Below are 14,170 nucleotides of genomic sequence, written 5' to 3'. Positions count from 1 at the left end.
AAACCAGAACTTTGGAGCAGACGCCAGCCACGTGCCTTCCCAGCTAACAGAGGTTTCCCGGACGCCATTTGCCATCCTCCAGTGAAGGTACCTGATTACTGATGTGTTACCTTGGACACTTTATGGCCTTAAGACTGTAACTGTATAGCCAAATAAACTCCATTTTTATAAAAGCCAATCCATCTCTGGTGTTTTGCATTCCGCAGCATTAGCAAACTAAAACACCACCCCATCACCAACACTTGTATTGGTGTGGAAAATTTGTTATATTTGATGATAACACTTTGTTTTTTGTAATTCGACTATTTTTTAACAGTAGTTACGTTTGTTACAATTGATGAAAGATTATTAAAGTAGTGCTATAGCTATTGTCCATAGTTTACACAGGGGTATTTTTTCCCCATATTCCCAACTTACTATTATTATTTTTTCATGCATGTCTTTATTTTATTACTCATCTACCCATACACTGGATAAAGGGCATGTCAGTTACAAGGTTTTCAAAATCACATGGTCACATGAAATATAACAGTTTCAATCCCCAAAGTCAAGTTCAGTCATTTTAAAAAACAGTTCAGTCATCTTCATAAACCACCATGTTTTCTAAAATAAAAGTTCTGGATAACAAAACTTTTAGAAAAATAAGAATAGGAGGAAACTTCCTCAACATGATAAAGGGCATATATGAAAAATCCACAGCTAACATTTTACTCAATGTTGAAAGACTGAAAGCTTTCTTTCTAACATAAAGTGTCCAAGGTAATGCACCAACAATTAGGTACCTTCACTGAAGGATGGCCATTGGTGTCCAGAAAATTTCTGTTAGCTGGGAAGGCACATGGCTGGTGTCCGCTTGCTCCCAGGTAGCATTTGAAAATGGTGCTCTCCAAAATGTCAGTGTCAGCGTCCAACGGCCATCTTCAAAATGTATCTTTCAGCTGCAACTACTCTTTCAGCTCCTGTGCATTCTTCAAAGTGTCCCTTTTGGCTATAGGAAGCTCGCTCCTTCTGTCTGAGCTTATATAGTGCTCTAGTAAACCAATCAAGGCCCATGCTGAATGGGAGGGGCCACACCTCCATGGAAACTATCCAATCAGAGTTATCAGCTACAGTTGGGTGGGTCACATCTCAATGGAAATAATCAAAGAATTACAATCTAATCAACACTAATATGCCCACCCACACAAGATTACATCAAAGAAAATGGTGTTTTGGGGGATGTAATACATTCAAACTGTAATATCCAGTAAAGAGCAATCTGAGGAGAAAATCAAGAAAACAAATTCATTTACGGTAGTAACTAAAAGAATCAAATATTTTGGAATTAACTTAACCAAGTTTGTAAAGGACTTATACTTGGAAAACTACAAAACATTACTAAAAGACATCAAAGAAGATCTAAATAAAAGGAAGGACATTCCATGTTCATGGACTGGAAGACTAAATATTGTTAAGATGTCAATTCTAACCAGATGATTTATAGATTCAATGCATTCTCAATCAAAATTACAATAGCCTAGATTGCAGAAATGGAAAAGTCAATTATCAAATTTATTTGGTTAGGGGACCCCAAATGACCAAAATCATCTTGAAAAAGAACAAATTTGGAGGACTCACACTTAATTCCTGACTTTAAAACTTATTGCAATAGTTACAGTGCTTTTTCCAGTTTGCTAAAGCTGCTGTTATGCAAAATAACAGAAATGGATTGGCTTTTATAAAGGGGATTTATTAAATCACAGATTTACAATTTTAAAGCCATAAAAGTTTCCAAACTAAGGCATCAACAAGAGGAGCCTTCACCAGAGAAATGCTAATGGCATCTGGAATACCTCTGTCAGCTGAGAAGGCACATGGCTCATGTCTGCAGGTTCTTTGCTCCCAGGTTGCATTGCTTTCAGCTTCTGATTCCAGTGACCTTCTCTTTAAGTGTCTGTGGGTTCTCACTTTGCTTCTCCAGAGCAAACTCTGGGCTTCATCTTTAAGCGTATCATTCCAAATGTCTGCCTGTCTGCATCTCCAAGTATCTGGGTCTGTGTTGGCTCTTAGCTTCTCCTGGGGGGCATACATGTCTTAGTTTCTTTCCAAAGGTCTCTCTAAGCTTCTCTGAGCTCCTTCTCTCCATGAGCTCTTTTAAAGGACTGCAGGGATCTAATGAAGACCCACTCTGATTGGGCAGGGTCATGGATCACATCTCCATGGAAATATTCAATCAAAAGTTCCCACCCCAAAAGATTGGATTAAAAGATCAGGGCTCTTCTGGGGTCCATAACAATTTCAAACCAGCACAGTGGTCAAAACAGCATTGCAGTTGAACAAGAGTAGAAATATAGACCAATGAAATTGGATTGAGTATTCATGAATAGACCCTCACATCTATGGTCAATTGGTTTTTGGCAAGTTGGCAAGTCCACTCAATTGGGAAAGAATAGACTCTTCAACAAATGGTGCTGGGAAAACTGGATATGCATATGCAAAAGAATGAAAGAGGACCCCAATTTCACACCATATACAAAAATTAACTTATGGATCAAAGACCTAAATACAAAAACCAGGACTCTGACACTCCTAGATGAAAATATAGGGACACATTTATAGGATCTTGTGTTAGGTGATGTTTTCTTAGACTTTGCACCCAAAGTATAAGCAACAAAAGAAAAAATAGATAAATGAGACTTACTCAAAATTAAACACTTTTGTGCAAAAAAAGGACTTTGTCACAAAAGTAGAAAGAACTTACACAATGGGAGAAAATATCTGGAAACCACATATCTGATAAGGTTTTAATATCCTGGACATATAAAGAAATTCTACAACTCAAAGATAAAAAGACAGACAATCCAATTTAAAAATGGGCAAAAAATTAAATAGCTATTTTTTCAAAGAGGGTATACAAATGGTTAAAAATCACTTGAAAAGATGCTCAACATCATTAGCCATCAGGGAAATGTAAATCAAAACCACAATGAGATAGCACTTCACATTCAGTAGAATGGGTGCTATTAAAAAAAATGGAAAACAGGGTTAAGAGTGGATGTATTGAACTAGGAACACTTGTTCATTGCTGGTGGCAATGTAAAATGTACAGCTGCTGTGGAAGACAGTTTGGCACTTCCACAGTATAGAATTACCATATGAACTGGCAATCCTGGTATTTATGTATATACTCAGAAAAATTGAAAGCAGGGACTTGAACAGATATTTGCACACTCATGTTCATAGTAGAATTGTTCCCAATTGCCTAAAGGCAGCCCAAGTGTCCACCAAATGATGAATGGATAAATAAAATGTGGTATATACATACAATGGAATATTATTCATCTGTAAAAAAGAGTGAAGTCCTGATTCATGTGACAACATGCAAGAAACTTGAGGACATCTTTCTGAGTGAAATAAGTCAGATGCAAAAGAATAAATATTGTATGATCTCACTGATATGAACTAATTATAATAAACTAATTATAATAAGCAAACTTACAGAGTTACCAGGTTACCAGGTTACCAGGGGATAAATTGGAGGTAGAGAATGGGGAGCTGATGCCTAATTTGTACAGAATTTCTATTAGGTTGATTGTAAAGGTTTGGAAATGGATACTGGTGTTGGTAGCAGATTATTGTGACTGTAAATAACAGCAGTGAATTATGTATGGGGATAGGGTTGAAGGGAGATGTTTTGAGTTGTGTATGTTACTAGAATGAAAGTTAGAGATAAAAGATGGGACTGTATAACACAGTGAACCCTCTTGCGAATGATGGACTGGGTTAATAGTACAAGTATAAGAATATTCTTTCATGAATTGTAACATAGATATGACACTAATACAATGTGTTAATAGGGTGTCATATGGGAAAATACATCTAATGTAAACTATGGACTATAGTTAATGGTGCTATTTTAATATTCTTTCATCAGTTGTAACAAAGGTACTACCTTTGTTACACTGCAATGTGTCAACAATAGGGGGGATATGGGAATGCTGTATTGTTCATATGATTTTTATGTAAACCTACAACTTCTCTAACTACTACTACTGCTACTACTACTATTAGGACTTATTACACAGGTCTGTGTATTGGTTGTTTTAAATGAAGTAATCGATGTAAATTGCTTCACACAGTACCTAGAACATAGTCTCTCTCAATAAATGCTGGTTATTACTGTTAAAAAATAGTACAGCTAAGGAAATGTGCTGTCATAACTTGTGACAAATGTTGCACACCAATGCAAGGTGTTGGTGGTGAGGTGGTATATAGGAGTCCTGTAATTTGTGCATGATTTTTCTGTAAACCCACAGCTTCTCTAATCAAATATAATAATATTCAGGCACCTGGATGGACTAGGCTAATGCATACTGATTATTTGAATTGATGTTCTGGTGCTCAGAGTGGACAAAATTAGGTAAGTATTCCCTTTTACCATGCTATGTGGCTTACTTCTCTATGGTATCTGCAAAAAACAATTGCTACATAGCTAGGTCAGGAGCAGACCACAGGGCTTCCAATCACTGGTTTAGTTTTCTTTCTTCCACATCCTGCTACCTAAGTGCTTGGCCTAATTGTCAACATCTGATAGAAATTATAAGTTGTGATCCTTCACCCCTAAAGCTGTATGTCCATTTTAACTTAAATAGCTTGAATAGCCACAATGCTAATTAAGAAAAAGTCTATTCCGTTGAGAAATACTATATTTTAACCCCACTATCTATCTCTTTCTGTAGTGGTGACAATATAGATGGAGTGGGAGAGTGTGAAATAGATGAGATTACATCCACAATCACTAAAGGAAAGTCAGCTGCAATTCATGCTATATTGCTATTAGGCAATCAGCATCATCTTTGCATCCAGAGATGAGCATTACATTATATGATATTTTTTCTTGCCAAGGACAATTAAAAATCTTAAATATATAAGGGATTATTCTGCAAAGGATGCTGTTAAGCTGCCAGCCATCTGGAGATGAGCTTAAATTTTAGCTGATGGGATTTAGGATGCTCGTGATTGTTGCTATTAACATTGATGAAACATTTCTGGAGTATGGATTGGTGGACAGGAGATGTCTGAGAACGTATGGATGTGGGGATTAGGAGCATGAGTGCTGGAACAGGTTTCCAAGGGAGACTTGTAGATCCACTTTCCTGGAGATTCTGGATAGACGTCTTGCAGTCTGGTGTAGCAAAAATCCATCTTGCCTCGAGATGAACTGATGATCTCATGTCTACAGGTCCCTTCCAAGCTTATAACAAAGAATTAAACTCAAAACAATACAAAAATCAAACATTATGTAAAATAATTTATTTGTCACCTTCTTAAATTCTCTCTATTGTTTATAGCAACAGATGAATCCAAGCATCAGTTTTTTGCATGTAATCATTTCACAATTAACAGGATGTATATCACATGAAGTTAATCTGACAGCTTTTATCACTTAATCATTTAATTGTTTCAGTTGAATTAAAAAAGAAGAAAAACAGACCTGGGAAAAAATAACTTATAATGTATAGAATGCCTTCCTAGGTGGCACTGTGGAATGATTGTGAAGATTTTACAAGATAAGTACTATGTTTGAGAAGTTCTTGACACATGTAAGAGTAAGCACATCAGACTTTTCTAAAAAAGCTTTTCCTTCCCTGCACTTGATTTAATATGAGGGTCTGGTTCTGCTTTACTTTGGCATCACATTTCACACACTACAGAAACTTTTAACAGCAGTCCTTGAAAGAAGCATTCATACCCTAAACTTTGCTTTCTCCCTGCTTCCACTTCATCTCAAATCTTTCATTGTTTCCTTTCCTTTTGACTTCTTTGATTCAATGGTTGTTTTATCACCTTGAAAGCACATTATATCATCTGGAAAACATGTATCATGCTGACTTCACTTCTGATGAAATATGCTATAGTGTCCTAGCTCTGGCTTTTCAACAAAACATAATGCTATGAAATCACCTTTTCTCTCACCATTTCAAAAAAAACTTTTGCCATAGGAGATCAAGACTTTTAAAGCTGATTTACAGCAGCTCATTGAATGTTGTTCAAGCTTGAAACATGCTCTTGCAAATGAAAAATGAAGCTTTTAAAATTTGGAAAGCAGCAGGGATTCACTTCTTTAATGGAGAAAATTCAAATTTCCAGTCCCAAGCTGGCAACACAGGGTGTCACATGTCCCCCAATCTGTTGTGGGGTCTGCAGGTGTAAGAGCCCTGACACATGTTTAAATGAGCACAGCTGCTCCTGCTATGTGCTGCAGAGTTAAGGGGTTATCTCCCTCCTGTTCCATTTGCTTACCAAAAATCAATTTCAGAAAGCATTTAGAAGGATGCACTGAAATCCAGTTGCATTTCTGCATTACTTTCTTCCCACTGTGAAGCTCATGATATCTGTAACTATTAATAGGTAAACCAAACATCATTTCTATGCACTTAATAAAACTGCATCATGGAAACTAAATTTTAGGTTGCAAAAGAACACTACTGATACCATATCTTTTGATTCACTACTGTTTTACTTTTACCTCTCTTCTCAACTTATACAAAGAGATGGAAGTAAGGAACAGTGTATTTAGCATCAGAAGACCAAGAACAAATAATTGATTGGTCAGCTACTTTCAGTGTAATCCTGTCTGTCTTAGCTTCTCAAGGCAGTTATGAAAAATACCACAGAATAGATTGACTTAAACCACAGGAGTTTTTTTGGCTCACAGCTTTGGAGGCTAGAAGTTAAACATCAAGGTATTGGCAGACCATGTTTCCTCCAAAGCCCGTAGCATTCTGGTAGTGGCTCAGTCTTTGCTCATGTCCTATAGTAATCTGTCTTTCTCCTTCTCTGGCTTCTCCTAACAGACTACATCTGGATTTCCTTTGCTTATAAGGACTTCAGCCATATTGGATTATGGCCTACCCTAATTCAATTTGGCCTTGTCCAAATAGGATCTTCAAGGATTCTATCTACAAATGAGTTCACATCCACTGTATCTGGAGTTAGGACTTGAATATGTCTTTGTGGGAGACATGATTCAATCCTCAACACTGCCTAAGGTACTGTTCTAGTCTGCTAATGCTGCTGGGATGCAAAACACCAGAAATGGATTGGCTTTTATAAAGGGGGCTTATTTGGTTACACATTTACAGTCTTAAGGCCATGAAGTGTCCAACGTAATGCATCAACAATCAGGTACCTTCACTGGAGGATGGCCAATGGTGTCCAGAAAACCTCTGTTAGCTGGAAGGGCACATGGCTAGTGTCTGCTCCAAAGTTCTGGTTTCAGAATGATTTTCTCCCAGGACATTCCTCTCTAGGCCACAACTGCTCTTCAAAATGTCACTCTCAGTTGCTCTTGGAGTGTTTGTCCTCTCTTAGCTTCTCCGGAGCAAGAGTCTGCTTTCAATGGCCATCTTCAAACTGTCTCTCATTTGTAGCTCCTCTCTCAGCTCCTGTGCATTCTTCAAAGTGTCCCTCTTGGCTGTAGCAAGCTCGCTCCTTCTGTCTGAGCTTATATAGTGCTCCAGTAAACTAATCAAGGCCCATGGTGAATGGGTGGGGCCATGCCTCCATGGAGATTATCTAATCAGAGTTATCATCCACAGTTGGGTGGGGCACATTTCCCTGGAAACAACCTAATCCAAACTTTCCAACTTAATCCCCACTAATGTGTCTGCCCCACAAGATTGCATCAAAGAATATGGCTTTTTCTAGGGGACATAATGCATTCAAACTGGCACATTCCACCCCCTGGACCCCAGAAAAACATATCCTTTCCAAATACAAAATACATTCATCCCATCACAATATCACAAAAACTTAAAGCATTTCAGTAACAATAGGTAAGTACAAGATCCCATCCAAATCAGTCACAGACATGGTTGGTCCTAAGGCATAATTCCCCTCTGGCTCTGTACCTATGAAACTTAGAACAAGTTATCTGCTTCCAGTATACAAAGGAGGGACAGTCATAGGGTAAACATTCCCACTGACGTAAGGAGAAACTGAAAGGAAAACAGGGTTAACAGGACCAAAACAGTTCCTAAAACCTGCAGGGCAAACTCCATTAGATTTCAAAATCTGAGAGTCATTTATAGAACAACGTTGCATTCTCGGGGTTTGAGAGACTGGGAGTCTAACCCTTCCTAAGGGCCTTTGTGGCAGCCCTTTTCTCTCCAAACGCTGGGGTGAGTGCTCCAACATATCCACACATTGGGGAGACCACCTTCTTGGCCCCACCCCCCTCAAACATTGGGGCAGCACCCAGATTCTCTTCCATCTCTGGGGCACATGCTCAAGCCCTTCAAAACAGTGTGGTGGTGGCCAGGCTCTCCCCAGTCCCGTGGGAATGTGCTCAAACCTCTTTGAGGCTGAGGTGGCAACACCTTTCCTGAACATCGAGGTGGAAGGCCCACCCTTGACCTCTGGGCAAACTCACCCTTTCCATGTGTGTAGGCCACTCTACTCTCCCAGCCCCAGAACTCTTGACTCCAGACCTCAACCTCCATGGCTCTTTCTTTGAAGAAATTTTTCCTTTAATTTGTTCCTTGTCTGTCTCCTCCAGTCCAGACTGGCAGCAGCTTCATCTATAAAGATCTTGCAAAAATTCTTTTGGCTTTGCATGAAGCACATAGGGGTCAAAGCTGTCAGACAATAGGACTTTCCACAAATCCTTTCTGGATAACTCCATCTCCAATCCTGGCTTGTACTGGAATCGCATTCGGGTTCCATGTTTGGTTAAACCCTCACGTTAGGTTGTAGCTTCTGGGCTTCCACCTTCTGGAAGCCCAGAATTTTCCAAACCATCGGCTTCTGGTTTTTATGAAACCAAGTATTCAGTTCTAAGTTTATCTCTCTCTTCTCATATTTTACTATAAGCTGTAAGGAAAAGCCATACTATATCCACAACTTTTAGTTTTGAAATCTCATCGGCCAAATATCCCAGCTCATCACTTTCAAATTCTTCCTTCCATCCAACACCAGGACTCAATTTTGCCAAATTCTCTGCCACTTTAAAACAAGGATCACCTTTCTCCCAGTTCACAACATCACATACATCATTTCTGCTCAATACCTCATCAGAAGTATTTTTAGAGTTCATATTTCCACAAACAGTCTCATCAAAGCAGTTTAGCCCCTTTCTAGCAAGCTCCTCACAATTCTTCCAGAATCTTCCCATTATCCTTTTAAAAAGCCATTCCAACATGTTTGGTATTTGCAAACTCAGCAGCACCAGCACCTCACTTCCAGTACCAAAATCTGTTCTAGTTTGCTAATGCTGCCAGGATGCAAAACACCAGAAATAGATTGACTTTTATAAAGGGGGCTTATTTGGTTACACAGTTACAGTCTTAAGGCCATAAAGCATGCAAGGTAATTCATCAACAATCAGGTACCTTTACTGGAAGATGGCCAATGGTGTCCAGAAAACCTCTGTTAGCTGGGAAGGCACGTGGCTGGCATCTGCTCCAAGTTCTGGTTTCAGAGTGGTTTTCTCCTGAGACATTCCTCTCTAAGCTGCAGCTGCTCTTCAAATGTGACTATCAGTTGCTCTTGGGGTGTTTGTCCTCTCTTAGCTTCTCTGGAGCAAGAGTCTGCTTTCAATGGCTGTCTTCAAACCTTCTGTCATCTGCAGCTCCTCTCTCAGCTCCTGGGCATTATTCAAAGTGTACCTCTTGGCTGTAGCAAGCCCACTCCTTCTGTCTCAGCTTATATAGTGCTCCAGTAAACTAATCAAGGCCCATGCTGAATGGGCAGGGCCACACCTGCATGGAAATTATCCAAAGTTATCACCCACAGTTTCCATGGAAACAACCTAATCCAACCATTCCAACTTAATCCCCACTAATACGTCTGCCCCACAAGACTGCATCAAAGAATATGGCTTTTTCTGGGGGACACAATACATTCAACCTGGCACAGGTACCTAACTTCTAAAAGCCTCAATGATTTTATCTGCAAAATAAGAAAAAAAAATAGAGTTAGTGCATGGCATAAGTGATATTATGTCCATTGAGTCACTCAGCAAACATTTATAGAGGACCAATTTAGTATATGGACCAGATTAAGGGGTGTAAAAATAAAGACAAAGTACCTATACAAAGTGAAAAGTACCTGTTAACATAAGGCATTACAATTTTATCATATTTAGATGTTATAATCTAGGGTGGAACTCCAGAACTAGTAAAATAGTCAAAAGTATTACCGAGGAGACTTACAGGTAAGAAGATAGAGTAAGGAGTGCCAGGACTCAGTGCTTCTACAAAAAACAACTATTAAACAGGAAGCAACTGTCTGAAACAGCTATTTTGAAACCTTGGAGGTCAGAAGAATATTGTACAGAATCCAGGGAAGATCAGGGGAAGAAGCTGATAAATTAAGAACAGTAAATTGCTGTCTCCACATGGTGGCACCTGGTGCCCATTCCCTATTTTCACAGGAGGCCACTGTGGAGTCCAGCTCCTTAAAAGCTGCTGGTGACAGAAAGAGACATAAAAGCCTCTTCCCCAAGAACAAAGGTGGACATGGCCAATCACAGATCATGGCTTTTGGTTAGTGAATTCAGATCACTGGGCCCTGGCTCTAAGGGCAGCTATTGTTTCAACCTGCCTGGACAAAGGCGGTGGCAGCATTGTTCCAGTCCACAGACAGCAGTGGAGGCAATGGAGATTTAAAGATGTGAGGCTTCCTCAGGGCTGCCAGGGACAGTTAGCTGAAGGGCTGAATTTGCTGGGCAGGCCAGGAAAGCTCAGCTTAGGGAAGCCATTGGAGGAGCTCTTTGCACCCATCTAGATCCCCTCTTTAGTGCACATTGGAGATGGCCTGCATTCCCTTCATGTGTACTTGGACCTGTTTTGGCTGGAAAAGATTTACTTGAGAAAGTCTTTTTCAGGGTGACCCTCCTCCCAGAATTTGCCCTCCAGGAAAAGCAGCTTGAGATAATGAAATGAGTGTAAAAAACTATAGAGGCAAACAGACTGGTACAAAGGCCTGCCAGCTTCAAATACCCAGGAGAGGGAGGTCTGTCTCTTGGGAAATAGAGGGGACCACCAAACTCCTGTGAACAGGTTGGTTAAAACAACCAACAAGCAAAAGTCCAGGACCTGAGAGAGGGCCAGAAAGACAGGGGAAACCCTTCACAGTGCATTTGCCTTGGGTAGACCTTCCTGATAGGAGAGCTGAAGCTCAAGAAAATCTGTCTTATCCCTAGTTGGCTACAAAACCAAGAAACTGACATCCCAGTAAATAAATACCAGAGTTAATATTTTAAAATATTAAAATGTACAGTGTGTGACAAAAGAGTACAAGACAAATAAGAAACAGGAAATTATGACCCATCCAAAGGAAGAGGATAAAAATACAGAAAACACCAATGACAAAGATGAGAATGTGGACCTACAGATAAAGACTTTAAAAATAAGGTCTTAAAATGCTCAAGAAATGAAGGAATGTACTGAGAAAAAACTAAAGGATATCAGGAAAACAATGAATGAACCATTTGAGAGTAAAAGTAAATATACAGAAATTTGCAAAAAGTTACCAAAAAAACCCTGTAGGAGTTGAAGACCACAATAACAGAAATGAAAAACCCCCAGGGGTTTTCAAGAGCAGATTGGAGCTGGCAGAACAAGAAGCAGTGAAGTTGAAGACAAGATATTTGAAATGAATCAGGATGAGAAGCACAAAGAAAAAAGTAAATATTAAAAGTGAAAATGGCCTAAGACAGCTATGGGACACCATCAAGCACACCAATATATGCTTTATGGGAGTCCCAGAAGGAGAGGAAAGAGGGAAAGGGACAGAAGAGATAGTAAAGAAATAATGACAGAGAACTTGCCAAACTTAGCAAAATGACATGAATATGTACATCCAAGAAGCTCAGAGAACACCAAACAGGATAAACATAAGGAAAAATATACCCTTCCATATCGAGCAAGTTCTGAAAACTGCCAGAGAAAAGTAACTTTATTATGTACAAAGGAATTCCAATTAGATTGAGTGTTGATTTCACATCAGAAACCAGGGGGGCAAGAAAGCAGTGGGTTGAGATACTTAAAGTGTTGAGGGAAAACAACTGTCAACCAAGAATTTTATGTCTGGTGACACTCTCTTTCAAAATGAGGGAGAGGTTAGGACAGTCTCAGTAAACAAAAGCTGAGGGAATTCATCACCACTAGACCTGCCTTACAAGCAATGCTAAAGTCTTTCAGACTGAAAGGAAATGATAATAGACAGTGGTTCAAAGCAGCATAAAGATATAAGTACCTTTGGTAAAGGTAACCATTTGGGTAATTATAAATGCCAGGATATTGTATTGCATTGTTTGGTATGTAACTCCATTTCTTACTTCCCAAAGGTGCTAAAATGCAAATGCATAAAAAGTAATGATAAATCTAGGTTTTTGGACAAAAACCTATAAGTGGTAACAAGTACCAAAAAATGGTAGAGAGGCAGAAGGTAGTTAAGTTGGAATCTAACCACATATGATTGTTATATATTTAGCATGTTAAATTTTAAACCCATGGGAACAACAAGGAAAATAGATGAAAAATATATCCAGATATAAATGAGAAGGCACTCAATCAACATAAAAATGCAAATAAATGTAAAAGTTGGCATTAATGGAAGTGAGGGACAAAATATGCACAAGACTTACAAAGCCTAAGTAGCAAAATGGAAGAAGAAAGTCCTATATTATCAGTAATGGCTTTAAATGGAAATGGATTAAACTCTTCCATCAAAAGGCAGAGATTGGCAAAATGGCTTAGAAAAGCATGTCTGGAAGCATGTCCCTACCATGTCTGGAAAGGTTTCAATTTAAGGCAAAGATATAGGTAGATTAAGAGAGAAAGGATGGGAAAAAAATACCCTGCAAGTAATAACAAAAAGAGAGTTGGGTTGCCTATACTAACATGAAATAAAATAGCCTCTAAGTATAAAACAATTACAAGGGCAAAGAAGGGCATTAAATACTGACAAAGGGTACAATTCAACAGGAAGATGTCACAAATTTAAATATATTTGCACCTAACAACAGATTCCCAAAATATATGAAGCAAATACTGACAGATTTAAAGGTAGAAATTGATAGCTCTACATAAATAGTGGGAGACTTTAATACACCATCTCAATCATGGATAGAACATCTAGTCAGAGATCAGTGGAGGAAGTACAGGGCGTGAATGATACCCTAAACCAATTAGACCTAACAGACATATATAGAACAATGCAACCAATGCAAACAGTATACGTATTCTTCTTGAGTGCACATGGATAATTCTCCAGGATAGACCATATATTTTGTCACAAAGCAAGTCTCAAAAAATTCAATAATATTGAAAGCATACAAAGTATATTCTCCAACCACAATGGAATGAAGCTAGAAATCAATAACAGAGGGAGTAAGGAAAATTCACAAGTATGTGGAAATTAAACAACATACTTTTAAACAAACAATAGTTTCAAGGGGAAATTAAAATCAAAATTAGGAGATATCTTGAGGTGAATGAAAATACAACATACCAAAATTTGGGCGATTCAGTGAAGGCAGAGCTGAGAGGAAAATTTTTATAGCACTGCATGCTTACATTAAAAAAAGAAGAAAGACTTCAAATCAGAGAGCTAACTCAAAAGTGGAAGAATTAGAAAACGAAGAGTAAATTAACCCAAAGCAAACAGAACGAAGGAAATAACAAAGGTTAGAGCAGAGATAAATGCAATAGAAAACAAACAAACAAAAAATAGAATCAACAAAACCAAAGGTTGGTTTTTTGTAAAAATCAACAACATTGATAGACCTTTGGCTAGATGACTGTGCCGATTTGAATGTATTATGTCCCCCAAATGCCATTATCTTTGATGGAATCTTGTGTGGACAGACATATTAATGTTGATTAGATTTTGGAATCCTTTGGGTGTCTCCATGAACATGTGATTCAATCAACTGTGGACAAGACTCTGATTGGATAATTTCCATGGAGGTGTAAATTAAATCTCTGGAGCCATATAAATGAGCTGACAAAGAGAAGGAACACAGTGCAGCTGAGAGTGACAGTCTGAAGAGGAGCTACAGCCAAAAGGGACACTTTGAAGAATGCACAGAGGATGAGAGAGTAACTGCAGATGAGAGACAGTTTGAAGATGGCCGTTGAAAGCAGACTTTTGCTTCAGAGAAGCTAAGAGAGGGCAAATGCCC

The sequence above is a fragment of the Choloepus didactylus genome, chromosome 8, assembly GCF_015220235.1.
Source record: "Choloepus didactylus isolate mChoDid1 chromosome 8, mChoDid1.pri, whole genome shotgun sequence".
Lineage (NCBI taxonomy): Eukaryota > Metazoa > Chordata > Mammalia > Pilosa > Megalonychidae > Choloepus > Choloepus didactylus.
The sequence above is the reverse complement of the archived record's forward strand: the minus strand, read 5'-3'. Positions refer to the sequence as shown.